The sequence below is a fragment of the Triturus cristatus genome, chromosome 6 (assembly GCF_964204655.1).
Source record: "Triturus cristatus chromosome 6, aTriCri1.1, whole genome shotgun sequence".
NCBI classification, from domain to species: Eukaryota; Metazoa; Chordata; class Amphibia; order Caudata; family Salamandridae; genus Triturus; species Triturus cristatus.
This window is the reverse complement of record NC_140589.1, coordinates 1,612,792,853-1,612,806,977: the sequence shown is the minus strand read 5'-3', so window position 1 is coordinate 1,612,806,977 and position 14,125 is coordinate 1,612,792,853.

Here is a 14,125-nt window from a genome sequence, read left to right as displayed (position 1 = left end):
TGTTGTAAATGGCCCTTTTAGCAGGGTTATCCCCAACCTTTTTGCTTCTTACTCCTATTTTTTCCTGACCTGTTGTTGTTGGCTTTAGGACTCTGGGCACTTTACCACTGCTAATCAGTGCTAAAGTGCATATGCTCTCTGTATAAATTGTTATATGATTGGTTAGCCATGATTGGCATATTTGATTTACTGATATGCTCCTAGTAAAGTGCACTGAGTGTGCCAGGGCATGTAAAACAAATGCTACTAGTGGGCCTGCAGCACTGACTGTGCCACCCACATGAGTAGCTCTGAAAAGGTAACTCAGGCCTGCCACCGCAGTGCCTGTGCGCTGTTTATAAACTGCCATGTCAACCTGGCAAGTGCCCCCACTTGCCAGGTCCTAACCTTCCCTTTTCTAACATGTTAGTCACCCCTAAGGTAGGCCCAAGGTACCCCTGTGGGCAGGGTGCAGTGTATGGGAAAGGTATGACATTCCCTGATGTGTGTGGCATGTCCTGATAGTGAAATACTGCCAATTTCATTTTTCACTATTGCAAGGCTATCTGGTCCCATAGGATAAAATGGAGAGTTTGCTTATAACATCTAATAAACCTAACTCCCCCTGGGAGCAAGGCAGGAAAATAAAGTTTAGTATGCCTGAACTCAGAATCTTAAGATGCATGTTTTAGGAAAGGTGATTTTTACATTCTGTGTTTGAAAATACCACTTTTAGAAACTAGATATTTTCTTGCTTAGCCATCCTGTGTGCCTCTGCTGGGTTGTGTATTCACTGTCTGACTTTGGAGTGACAGGGGCTGGGGAGGTGCAGTGGCTCCAGAGAGTCTGGATGAGTCCGTGCTAGGCTGAATAGGCCTGGTCTGCATTTGTGGTGGGAGTAGTAGCACCTGCACCTGAATAGGGCGGTGCCTGCCTTCCACAATGATGGCTCCAACCCCCTGTGGTGTGTCTGGGGCCAGGTCTGACACTTACAATGAAGGTTGTTGTACACTTGCAAAGTGCTCCCCAGAACCGGTTTAGACTGGGCTCAGAGTCCTGGGCCAGGAGAGAACAAATAGATTTACTGTATAGAAAGAGGGGCCCAGACCACAGACTTTTAGATCATCCCTGGAATTCAAGAGGACCCTTTTCCAAGGAAAATAGCTGGAGATACTGAGGAGAAGTACTGCCTCTTTGCTGTGTGCTGTGTGGGGATGGCCTGCAGTTGCTGTTTCTGCCAAGGAAAGGAGTAGGACTTTGCTGTGTGCTGTGTCCCCTGCTTGAAGGAGATCTCCAAAGGTCTGTGTGTGCTGGCCTTCTGTTCTGAAGTTTCAGGGACACAAAGACTTCACCCCAAGCTCCCCTGAACTCTACTGCTGTGAGTTCGGTCCAGCCAGGAGGTGCCTGTGCCACTGTAGAACCTCTGGGGTTGTTGCTGTTGTTTGGGAGCTGGAAGAGAGAAGGAACTTGATGAACTATAAAAACGACGCATCGCTCTTCTTGCAGCTGTTTTTCTGATGCATCTCCACTGCGCATGAAGTATTTCCATGCATCGCCGTGCCACTACTCAAACCGATGGAGTGCCCGTCGCCGCTGCAAGAATCAACGCATCGAGGGGTAGCGGCTGAAGAAAGCCGAGGCAGCGCCTCTTGCCACATCGATTACCGACGCATCCCAGATTTCCACGCATCGCACCTGTGTGCCAAGTTTTCCCGACGCATCACCTGCGGACCGGAAGCGTCACGAAGAATCGATGCATCACTTCCTCCTACAGACCGGATTCAATGTATCACTTCTCCTGCGTGCAGCAGAACTGTCGCATCGCCTCCCCAAGGTCTCAGGAACTGACGCATCACTTTGTTTTTGAAGCTTCTTCACTCTGCGGCTGTTTGGCCTTGTGAATTTTGACGCAACTACAGGTACTTTGTGTAAAAGTCACACATCCATAGTTTTCTATATAACAAGTTCGTGAAACCTTTTGAAAGTCATATTTTTAACTGTGTATGTTGGGTGTTTGTCTTTTTAGTCTTGCTAAGTTTAAATAAAGATATTTTATTTTTCTAAACTGGTGTGGTGTCCATTTGTGGTGTTTTCCCTATGTTTCTGTGAGTGTTGGTACAAATAGTTTACATATTGCCTTTGGGATAAGCCTGTCTGCTCATGCCAAGCCACCAATGGGGTGAGCAGGGGTTATCTAAAGTGTTTATTCCCCTTACCCTGACTAGAAGCCACCTTGAGTGGCTCTGTGTTGCATAGTAAATCTGGAGTAAAGCAGGGCAGCAGAAGTCGCTGCTCTCTATAACTGTGCATCGTGAAGGTGTTCCATGGGTGGAGCATGGGTATTTCCACGTATTCACCTGTGGTTTATGGTGCAATCCCAGATTTACTAAGACTAGTAATCCAGGACGTACGTCAAATTGCTACGCTTTCCCAGGTATGGTGTAGTGTGGAGAAATCTGTTCATCATTCTCCGTGTTTCCTCTGTCATTCTGCAGCACATGTAGTAAGAGGAAAATGCAGCTGGGGATGGTTTTAGTGCCCCTTCCTGCACAAAAACAATCCTGGCTGTAAGGCAGCCACCCTTGCACCAAGGAGCAAGGGTGACTGTTCTGACACATGGCAGCCATAAGTGCGCCAGTGCAGAGAGAGAGAGCAGGAATGCGCCATATGTTAGTAATTATGGTGCATTCCTGCTCTCTTCATTTGACACAGCACAGAAAGTTGTTTTGCTGTGTTGCGCTGTGTCAAATGTTAGTAAATCTGGCCTATGTGTCTTCGATGAGTGTGGTACAGGAATATCCTTGTCAGAATATCATAAGACATAAATATTGTGTCCTAATTATCCTCTTTAAAAATATCTCCCAATTGGAGTTAATATTGGAATATCTACACCCAGTGGAACAATATTTTTGTAAATGATGTTGAGGGAACTATATATGTATTACCCTGTAGTTACAGTTAGGTCAGAGTTTCCATCGGAAAAGCCTTTTTTGTTTTTCTAGTAACTTTGGCGCTGTTTCATGAACTTCACTCCCAAAAAAGTGCAACTTTTTGCGTAGTCTGTGCATGGAAAGTTTTGGGTTCATCCATCGAGCAGGACCCGAGAAAAAAGAGGGGGGTCACAAAATGTTGACTCCCCATGCATTTTCCATATACTTTTTTGAATAGCACTACAGCAAAAATTGCTGAACCGAAAAATGACAAATTTAGCAGGAAGCTATATCATGATCCAGAAAGTGTTTTTCTTTTTTGTGATTTGAAGTAAATCCGTTCAGTAGTTTTTTAGATATTCAGGAAGAAAAATATTTGTATATTTGGAGTCTCTCAAACCCAATTTTAATAAATAGAGCATTCCAATTGGCCCAAGGGCTTTTTTTCCCCTTTATGCTAATTCGCTCCCAGGGAAGACACGCTCCCGCTGGAGCGAACGCCCTGAAGAAAAATGTTTCAGGCAGCCATTACAGGACTGGTGACTTAGTCCCCTGTCCTGCAATTAAAAAACATATATAAGGGGGCCGGGTAGGGACACCCTGCTCCCCTACCCCTTGTTGGTGGGGGCCCCAGCAGACCCCAATGCGTAGAAATTAAAAAAGTGACCATTTTTCCCCTCTAGTTTTCTAAAATTATTTGGGTAGGGTGGCGTGAAGCACCTTAATTATAGGGAGAGGGTGCAGAGCCCCCCTCCCCAAGCGGATTGTGGCCCTGGAGACTCCATTCTTCAGGTCCTGCTATATAAATTAAGCTCCAAACCTTAAAAGTGGGGCCGTGATGCCCCACCTGCCTGATCAAGCTCAATTACTGTTTCCCAGGGAGCCCACCCCTGGGACACAGTAGTTTTCCTGGCCATAAGTGTCAGCTAAACATATTTTTGCTCCCGTCTGGCTTGAGCATATTTTAACTTCCACTGGGTGGGAGCAAACATGCCCTTCCTGCCCTGCAGTAGCTGGGCCAGGGAAGGCACGTCTGCTTCCACCCAGTGAGAGATTTAAAAATGCTTCTGCCAGGTGGGAACAGACTTTTGTTTCCCTGCCCACTCTCTTATGGGCAGGAAATCACGCATTGCTCCTGCTCGGCGGTAGCCCCCAACTTGCGCTTTGGTGGGTGTCCTGTGTGGGAACCAGAACACCCACTTAAAAGAAAGATAGGCCCCAGGGGATGGGATCCCCGGGGCCACAATAGGCTCGGGATGGGGTCACCAGCCATTTTTCCTTTAAGCTAACAGCGGCCCTAGGGAATGGGATCCCCAGGGCCTATTAGGGCTCAGGGAGGGGGGGTTGCACAGCTTCCCTCCATTTTTCAAAGGAATTTGGCCCCTGGTGATGGGGTCTCTGGGACTTGGGAAGAGGCCACATGCCACCCCTCCCCTTTAAGTTAACTGTGGTCCACGAGGATAGGGTCCCCAGGGCCTATTAAGACACAGGTGGGGAGGCATGGGTCTTTCTTATTAGCATAAATCTAATTTTGATTATGCTCAGAGTAGGGTGGATTTATATATGTTTATCAGAAAGTAAAAATTTGTGAAAATACTCAAGAGAAAATGTATAAAGAAATCACTCAAAGAGTTAAAAGGGATGACAGTAGCAACCTGTCAGTTTCTGATGTGAATTTTATGAGGGACCTTGTTGAAATGAAGTGGTAACTGGATGGGGGTACACAGGACGTAGATGGGTTTTGGAAGCGGAGTTATCCAGTTTACAAGTAGACCCTGAGGGCGGTACACATTTTAGACCTAGATCTAGGACATTCCACTGACAGCCCATGATAACATAGACATTTTTTCAGAAATGATGATGAAAAAACTCACAAGTATCACATATAGGTCACATAGCAGGAAAATAATTTGAAACAAGAAAGATACTGAATACAGGAACATCATTGCTAAGCTGCAAAATCAGACCAACACAGTGGTACGAAGTTCTGATAAAGGTGGGAATGTAGTTATCTGGCCTAAAGAAATGTATTTGACTGAATCATATTAACAGCAAAATAATACTGAGTGTTATAGGAAAATCGGTATTGGAAGAATATTTAAAGGTCAGGCAAGACTTCAATAAGGAATTTGGAGGTTGGAGGGATCAAGGCCTTATTAGCCTTGATAAATACAGATTTCTTAAGCAAGAACATCCCAAACTATTCATATTCTGCCTCATTTCAAAGTTACATAATAACCTAGACACACTACCAGGATGCACCATAATTGCAGCTCGAGCCAGTATATTTGAGAATGTGTCCAACTTTTTGGGCCCACTGGGTGTAGCACCCCCAACCTACATAAAGGGTACTGCAGATTGTTTACACAGGATTTTTGACATAGGTTAGAAAGAAGACATGTTACTCATGATGCTTGATGTTACTATGTTATAGACTAGCATACACCATTGTAATGGTCTCAGAGAAGTACAGGATTAGGTCTATCAGATTCCTTCAGTTTAACATTTGATTGAATGGTGTTTCAAATACAACATTCTTCTTTTTAATGGAGCGATGTTTCTATATCGCTGGGGGACTGCGATGGGCACTTGCTTTACCCCCAGCTATGCACATTTTCATGTGGGCTGGTGGGTGGAGCAGGTGCTAGGTGGCCCACTTATGAAAACATGGACAAAACACATTATACTTTGGATACCGTTTATTGATGATTTGTTTAATCTCTGGAAAGGAATTAAGAAGGAAGCAGAGTTGTTTGTAAATGAGATACATAAGCATAATCTGAATCTGTCTTATACTAGTAAAATCAGTAACACCACAATTGAATTTCTGAATGTTTCTGTTTGAGTGGACGGACACGAACCAGTCATAACAGTATTTAGAAAGCTAATAGATGGTAATAGCATCCTATACGCACAGAGTTTCCACCCAGTGGCACTGATAAAAAGCATACCATTTGGTGAATTTTATACAGCAAAAAGAATTTGCAGTACAGATAAAGAATATCTGGAAATAGAAAAACAAATGATCAATACATTTTAGGCAAGAGTCTTTCGGGCACTATCTTGCAGGCAGCATCTAGTAGGGCAAGAACCTTCATAAGGAAAACAGCTTTATTTAATATTAAACAAAGGCGGGCGAAAACGATTGAACACAGGCTCAGCACCACATAAAACACTGAACACTTGAAAGTGAGGGCCGTTTTCAGCAGACACTTGCATCTCATTAAGAGTGATCCGGTGATAAGCCAGGATGTTTCTATATGAAAATTGATTTATCTTCAGAAGGACAAAATAAATGAGAGATCAATTAGTGAAAAGTGTCATAAAAGACACTAAGACCGCCACTACATGGCTTACTCCCTCTGAGGGTTTTTATAAAATGTGCAAAATGCAAGTCATGTTGCCATGGAGTAAATGAGAGCACCTTAAAGACGCTGTTTAATAAAAATATATAAAAATTAAATGAACACTGACATGCAAAAGCAGTTATGTGGTTTACATGCTGATCTCTCTATGCCCTAAGAACTTCATGGGATGGACTATATTACCTGTACATAAAAGACTTTTGCAGCACCTTAGAGCCATCAAAAATGAACATATGGTCTACCCAGTAGCTAGACATTTTAGGGATCTTCATGAAAGTGATAAAAGTCAATTGAAATACAGTGGTGTAGCACAGGTACCTAGGAATCTAAGGTAAGTGACAGAGAAAATGAACTTAGAAAGTTAGAGACAAGATTTATATTGGATAGGGACAGCAAAGAGCCCCATGGTCTTAACATTGATTATACTTGCTTGTAAATTCCTTTATGTGCTGATCTCCTGACTTACAAAAGGGGTGCCTTTAGTGCAATAGTTATTAGTTTATTGTGCCATTAGTGACAAGACTAGTCATATATTATAGTGTGTGACTTGTAGGGCTCATTTCATAATGTTATATTCTGTTGCTTTAAATGTATATTGTTCATCATGGTTTGCATACATTTTTATTTTTTTTATTTTGAGATGTGACTACAAAGAAGGGCATATACAGCATATCCCAGTCATCCCAAAGATTTTGTTAGTCTAAGTGTTCATGTCTCAACTGCGGACTGCATAATAATTTAGAAATGTACAATTTTTGGCAGCATTGTATGTGCAATAACTATTATTCACTATATTTGTTTGCTATATCCCACATATAAACTAGTGCACATATTATAGGTTGTATGCCAACTGGGGCATTATGTATGATGACAAGCAGAATTGTAAGATTACAGTCATATCAAGATTCAAGATTCAAAAATACTTTATTCGGTTTAAAAGACAAAAACCATGAAAGCAACAACATCAAATTACAATTAGAATTTACACAGGGAGAATATGGGAGAAAAAAGGGTCTAATTATATTTCATCAAGACCCATTGATTTCCGAAATTTAAAAACATTTTTAAAAAAGCTTAAAACTACAGTAACAGTTAGAACAGTGTCCATTCTCTGAAATTCTAAAAAAGCTGGGCGACATTTATTTAATTTCATTTCTTTAAGGAGTGGAATAATGTGTTTCCTACGTGGTAAAGTATAACATTTGCAAAAGAATAAAATATGGATGTCAGATTGGGGCGAAGAATTATCACACGGACACAAGGGCAAATTAGGCAACCATGAATTCATTACTGTTAAGGACAGAAGTCGAAAAACAATTTTTAATCTAAAACGGGTCAAGAGGAATTGATCATAATTAGACATCGGCAGGGTTAAGTATGGCTGTACTTTGTTACTAGTTAACAGAGGAAGATGCGAGGTTACAGTCTTTTTCTTCATTTCCTCTTGCCTTCTTTTTTTCCATGAGATATTCCATACATAGCCTAGACAATAGGTTCCTGGATATGTTGCCCATTGAGAGTGGGTCTTCAAAATATTGATGGCAGCCAATTTTATCAAAAAAGGATTTAACATAGTTTAGCCAGTCTAATCTACCCACATTTTCCAATTTTAAAACATCCTGAAAAATAGCCCGATTCATAGCACACTCATTAGTTGTCCATACCCTATGCCACAGAAGGATGGGTTGTATTCTGATTACATCAGATATATAGGTTAGTCCAAGTTCAATGTGGCAAATGTAAGTCGCAACACTTTGAGGTACTGTCAGGACGTACCTCAAGAACCCATTCTCTGCTTTTTGGATTGAGTCAATATTGGAGTACCCCCAAAGACCCGAGCCATACATGGCTACCGATGTACACGTAGCTTTATAAATTGTTAAAATTTCTTTGATCTAGTGCACATATTATAGGTTGTATGCCAACTGGGGCATTATTTATGATGACAAGCAGAATTTTAAGATTACAGTCATATCAATACATATACTTTCATAGAGTGAAGAATTTCAGAAATAAGCTTATAATCATGATTTCATTATGAGCTCTTATTATTTCACCTTTTAATTTTTCCTCAATTGTTGTTTTTTTCACTATTTTTACTTAGTGTACAAATGAGCTATCTGCATGATTTAAATGTATTGTTATGAATGTGGTATAGTTTGATTTTGTATTTCACAATTGAAAAGCATGTACATCTGTGATAAATTAAGTGCAAAGTTCAAGATGGTGACCGCAGTGCACTTTCTACCAGTAATTCTTTGCTGATTTTGATTTCTAATAATTTTAATTGAGTTTTACAATAAATTGTTAACAATGTTCAAAATAAAGCATCACTCCACAATGAACATGTAATAATATCTGTCATATAAATACAACACAAGTGTACCACAGATGGTAAATATGTTGCACTTTCAAGATTTCAGTCTCCCATATAATTGTAGACATTTGTTTTATTATGATAAGGAATAACAACTTGGAAAAGTGGAAACGAAGAGGAGTGCACACGCCTATAACACAAAAAAGCAGGCAGGTGAACATATAGGCGGGAATAGCGGGCAGGGTGCGAATCTGAATACATGAACTGAGCTTCTCAGGAACCACCAAGAAGAACAATGGTCAAGATTCAGTAGAGTCCTGGAGCGTCAAGACTGCCTTTACCACTGGGCAAAGCTTGGCACCCGTTGCGCCCGCCAGTGCATAGTCAATAAGCGCTTTCCCAAAAGAAGGGCCAGATTCAGAAAGCGTACCCTCACCGTATGATTATTCCTTTAGGAAAATATGCCCAATGATGTAGCTTCACAAGATTCAAATGATGTAAGCTCTGTAATAGCAGCCTGCACAGTGTATATAGAATGCCAATATCCAGATATTTCAGGGCAAGACCAAAGCTTGTGCTGAAAATCTGCAGAATGTTATTGACATCTGAGGCAAGAGAGGTTGACCGTTACATACATGCGATTCAACCACGAGGGAGTAAGGTACGCCCTATGAAGTATTATAAACTGTATATTTTTATATCTTGCATTCCTGGCAATGATATGACCAGATTCAAGTTCCTGCACCCATTCTGAGTAACGCAAGGGCTGCCCTAAATCTTCCTCACATTTGAGCCGAAGACAAGCTAGTAAAACCCCACTATGTTCCAAAATCACTTTGTAAAATCAATTAATAAAGTACAGTCTTTCACCCATGGTATGTAACATATGCATAACTGCATGAATTGGTGGCTCTACCTCGATCTACAGCCATCTAAGGACTCCCACCAACTATGTATATATAAGATACTCCGTTAAGTTAAGTAAAGTTAAGTAAAACTTTCTATCAGGCATAGGTTATTCAGGGGAATAATAAATCACACTAATACAATGCACAAAAATTATTAATGAGTCAGAACAACTTAAGGTATCTTTGTATAAAAAACAAGCACAATTTATTCAAATATCAATAATGATTTAAGTACATTTCGAATAAAAACATTCATATAAAAAATCATATAAATAATTATGGCAAAATGAATACAAAAATACATACATGCAAGAAAACAAAAAGTCGACGCTGCGTTTCGGTGGATGAATGATCGTACACCTTCTTCAGGACTGTTTTCTAAAACAAATTTACAAGCAGCTAGTGTCACGCTTTACTAGTCTTGGCAAAGGAAGCTAATTGCTTTCAATGTTCAGGGATTTATCAATGTCCCACTCTCCACATCCCTTTGATTTGGATATCAATTAGTAAGTTGTTCATACGTGCCACCGTTGTGTATTCAATAAAATCACGAAAAAGTACCATTTGGGGTTAAGGTTTATCCCGGTTACCATAAATGGGGCAACGCTATTGATGACTCAACCTCAGGTTCAATTATGTTGTTGGTCACCATCGAGGTCTAGAGTAATCCTTGTTCCATTTAAAACTTTTAGATTTGCCGTTATTGACGTGCATCTAACGTTCTGAGTGCCTTGTCCAATTATTATGATGAGCTTTGATGCAGGGTCTTTTTTTTATATAAAACCTCTTCATAGAGTGACAGCCTCCTTGCACGTAGATAAACAACTTCAGGGTCAGTATCCTGTACTTAAATCAACTGAGTTTAACTGATACTGAGCCGGTCCCAGATTGGATCTTAGGGTACCTCCTCCTTTTTTTCGCTATATAAGATACTCATCCAGCTGAACACTATAATCCTGGCATATTCGGTCAAGCTGAGAGAAAACAATGGTACATGAAGGGGAAAACATCTGGACTCATGTAGGAGACTGACATGGGGGTATATTTACATGAAAAGCCATTAACTAGCGTTAGTTAGCGGCAGTTTTCCTAATGCGGCCTATCACCAAAAACTATCGCCCTGTTAGCAATGTTACAATACGTTGCTACATGGCGATAGTAACAGCTAGCCGCTGTGAAAACTGCAGCTAACACTAGCATCAAGGTGATAAAAAGTTTGACGTTAGCGAGAGAAAAGTGATGAAAGGCCCATTAGCGGCAAAAAAAACTCACGTAAGTCAGCCCAACGTGATTAGAGGCAAATATAGCCTATAAGTCCACTTCCAATGAAAATTAGGAAATAAAACCAATGGAATGCAGAATGGAGCAGCCGAGGCCAAGTGCAGATCAACAACCCCTCCAAGCCCCCCAACAGCCAGGATGACCAGCCAGAGTCCCAGGGGAAGAGGAAATGCAGATTCAGGGCTACAGTTATGAAACAAGGCGCATTGCTGGGAAAAACCAGTGATGCATCACTTTTCATAACGACCTCCTTGCAACACCATGGCAGCCAAAACCATGAAAGCAGGGATAGACCCCAGGGCCCGGAGGCCTCACTGGGTCTGCATCTGTGACCCAGAGTGGGAGGCAGAGGTGCTGTGGTGTTGCTGGGCCATGGCGGTAGACATTGAGGCATCGGTGATTGCCCTTACCTGGTGGACACGTTGCTGACCTGTGTGAGAAGACCGCCTGGCACACCTTGGAGCTGTGAATGGTAGAGGCGCTCCTGCACACTGACATAGGGAAGTCTGCATCGCATACTATGTGCCACCACTACACCGGGGTGAAGGGCGGAGATTACCCATGGAGAAGTGTGGTGCAGCAGCCAGGGCAGCTGACTTCGGAGCACAGTGTTCACGGTTCGATCCCCGGCTCCGGCGGCAGCTCAGCTCAGCACCATGTGACTCTGGGCAATAGCTCACTTAATTTCCACGACAGCCGCAGCGCCTTGAGACCCGTAAGGGTGAGTAGTTCGCGAGGTGCAAGTATGGATTTACATTTACATTTACCAATGGTGGGCCACGCCTCTCGGTATTACAGGCCAGAAGGTGTTGCGGTGGCTGGACGCTGTGGAGGGTGAGGACCCTGAGCTGTGCCAAACTTGTGTGGCGGGAGCGCTACAAATTCATGACTAGGGGGGCTCTGTTGCATCACCTGTATTGGAAGGTTCCCCAGCAGACTTGACGGCAACTGCTATACCCAGGTTTGTGAAATCCCGCCTGGCTGAGGCTCCTGCCGGCTGAGTCACAGATTTGGAGAGAGTGCAGTGCATTGAGCCCCGGTGTCAATGTCCAGGTGAGGGGAAGGTGGGATGTGTAGCGGAGGAGGCCTGGGGGGAGTCAGGCCCAGGTCTAGCACCTGTGGGTGATACACACCGTGCCCTGAGCAATCCCTGCACTGCGGCTGACCTACGTTACCGAGGGCACAGTACAAGACTGGTGGGGGACTCCACTAACTGGCTCAAGTCACTGAGATACGCCATTGGTGGCAGTGGGTGCCAGGGGCACAGGGGCCGGTTCTGGCCCAGGCCCTTGGGTATGCAGCATGATCCGCCGTTACTCGCTGGGGAACACGGAATCTGGTCGCCGCTGTTAGATCAGAAGAGGCAAACAGGTGGTGCTGCCTTTCCTTGCCCCCTGTTAGTTTGCTTTTGGGTGTACGGGGGACTAACCCTTAGTGGACTTCCTCTTCCCACAGTGCTACACCATCTGGTTGCTGCTGCTGCTGTCCCCATCTGCTGATGCTGGTTCCTCTGACACGGAGGTCAGGTGTTCGAGTCCCTCCACCCACAGGCTCCTGTCTGTGCCCCCTCCCAGGTAGTCCAGTGGTAGAGCTTCACTGCTCTGCAGCTTGGCTGCTCTCCTGTCCCTCCTTTCTGCTGTATCCTGTTCATAGTGCTGCTCCTCTCTGTTGCTTTTCGACCTTTGACATTTTTTTATTTTTTATTTGTTGGGCTTTGGTTTTCCTGTGCTATTTCGCAGTTCCTTTTTCCCCATCCTCTCCCTTGTTGCCGCTATGATCCCTTATATCCCCACCCCCTCCAGTGTCCTTTCCCGCATTTCCCACCTCCCAGCTGTCCAGCCCCCCTGCAGCACTATGTAATGGAGGACGCTGTGTACCCATACACAGCTGGAGAGCCACTGGTGTGCCGAAGGCAACCCTGTCTGCGTGCGTCCGCCCCAGTACCGCGCCCAGCACCAGGGACCCTGCCACTCGGACACTCCACCGAAACGATGCCAGCACCTTCCTCACCCTCAACCCTGAACGCCACGCTACTTGCCATCTAGCATCACCGAAAAATATACTTGCACCCTGGGCCTGTTGAAACGGCAAGCGCACCTCATGCCGCCCAGCCGACCAACAGTGCACCCGACTGGCTCAACTACATCCTCCTCAAAGTGTGGTCCCGCCACAAATTTGGCAAAGATATCTGGGACCTCCTCAACGCCACCTCTTCAGACATCGCATTCTTCACAGAAACCTGGACCAACCTCTGCTCTGGACCGGACATTGCCAACGCCATTCCTGACGGCTACAAAATCACCTGCAAGGACCACCCTGACCATCCAGGAGGAGACATTGCCATTGTCTACAAAAGTACACTCTGACTGGCCACACACTCTAATGACCCAACGGTGAACATGGAACACGACCACTTACAAATCTGGACCAACCCTAACACCACCCTCCACAGCACCCTCATCTACAGGCCCCCCAGCCCATGAACCCCCATTCACTGTAGACCTCATCGCTCCCCAGGCTCTCCCATCCACCGACTACATCCTACTCGGAGACCTCAAGTTCCAACTGGACAACCCCAGTGACCAGAACACCACCCCCCTCCTGGGCAACCTCGCCAACATCGGACTCAAGCAGCTAGTCACCGCACCAACTCATATTGCCGGAAACACGCTCGAGGCCCGTCTTATCCGCCTATGGGAACTACAGCTACAGCCACACCACCTAACTCTCCTGGACCGACCATCATTGTATACATCATGCCTTCACCATGCCCACCGTACACCACCGCCATCATGGCCCCCCATCTCAGTTAGATCAAGGCCACCGAAGAACTTCTCGTCAACTCCCTCAGCACCACCACTCCACCATCACTTACAGACGCCAACACCGCAGCGCGCAACCTCCACCGATTGATTTCCAACAGCGCCAACACCCTGGAACCCCTCAAGAAAAGACCAGGCAAACAACACTCCAAGAAGGTTGACTAGTACACTCCCACCCTCCACTAGTCCAGATGCACCTGCAGACGTCCCGAGAAGAGATAGAGCCACAACAATACCCCTGAAACTCACACAACCTTCAAATCCGCCATCAATGCACACCACACAGAGAGAGAGGTGCATGGCAGCTATTGTGCGTCAATGTAGGGGAAAAATACAGGGGGGCTTATTCATGAGCCCCTTTCGACAGTTTAAAGCTGCATGTGCGTCATTTTCTTGATGTACTTGCAGCGTTTATTTTGCACCACGTTGCGCCGTATTTACAAAGTGACGCATCTAGGCAAATGCGTGACCTTGTAAAGCCCTGCACCACATTTTACCTGCGTCAGGTATGATGTAGGCAGGG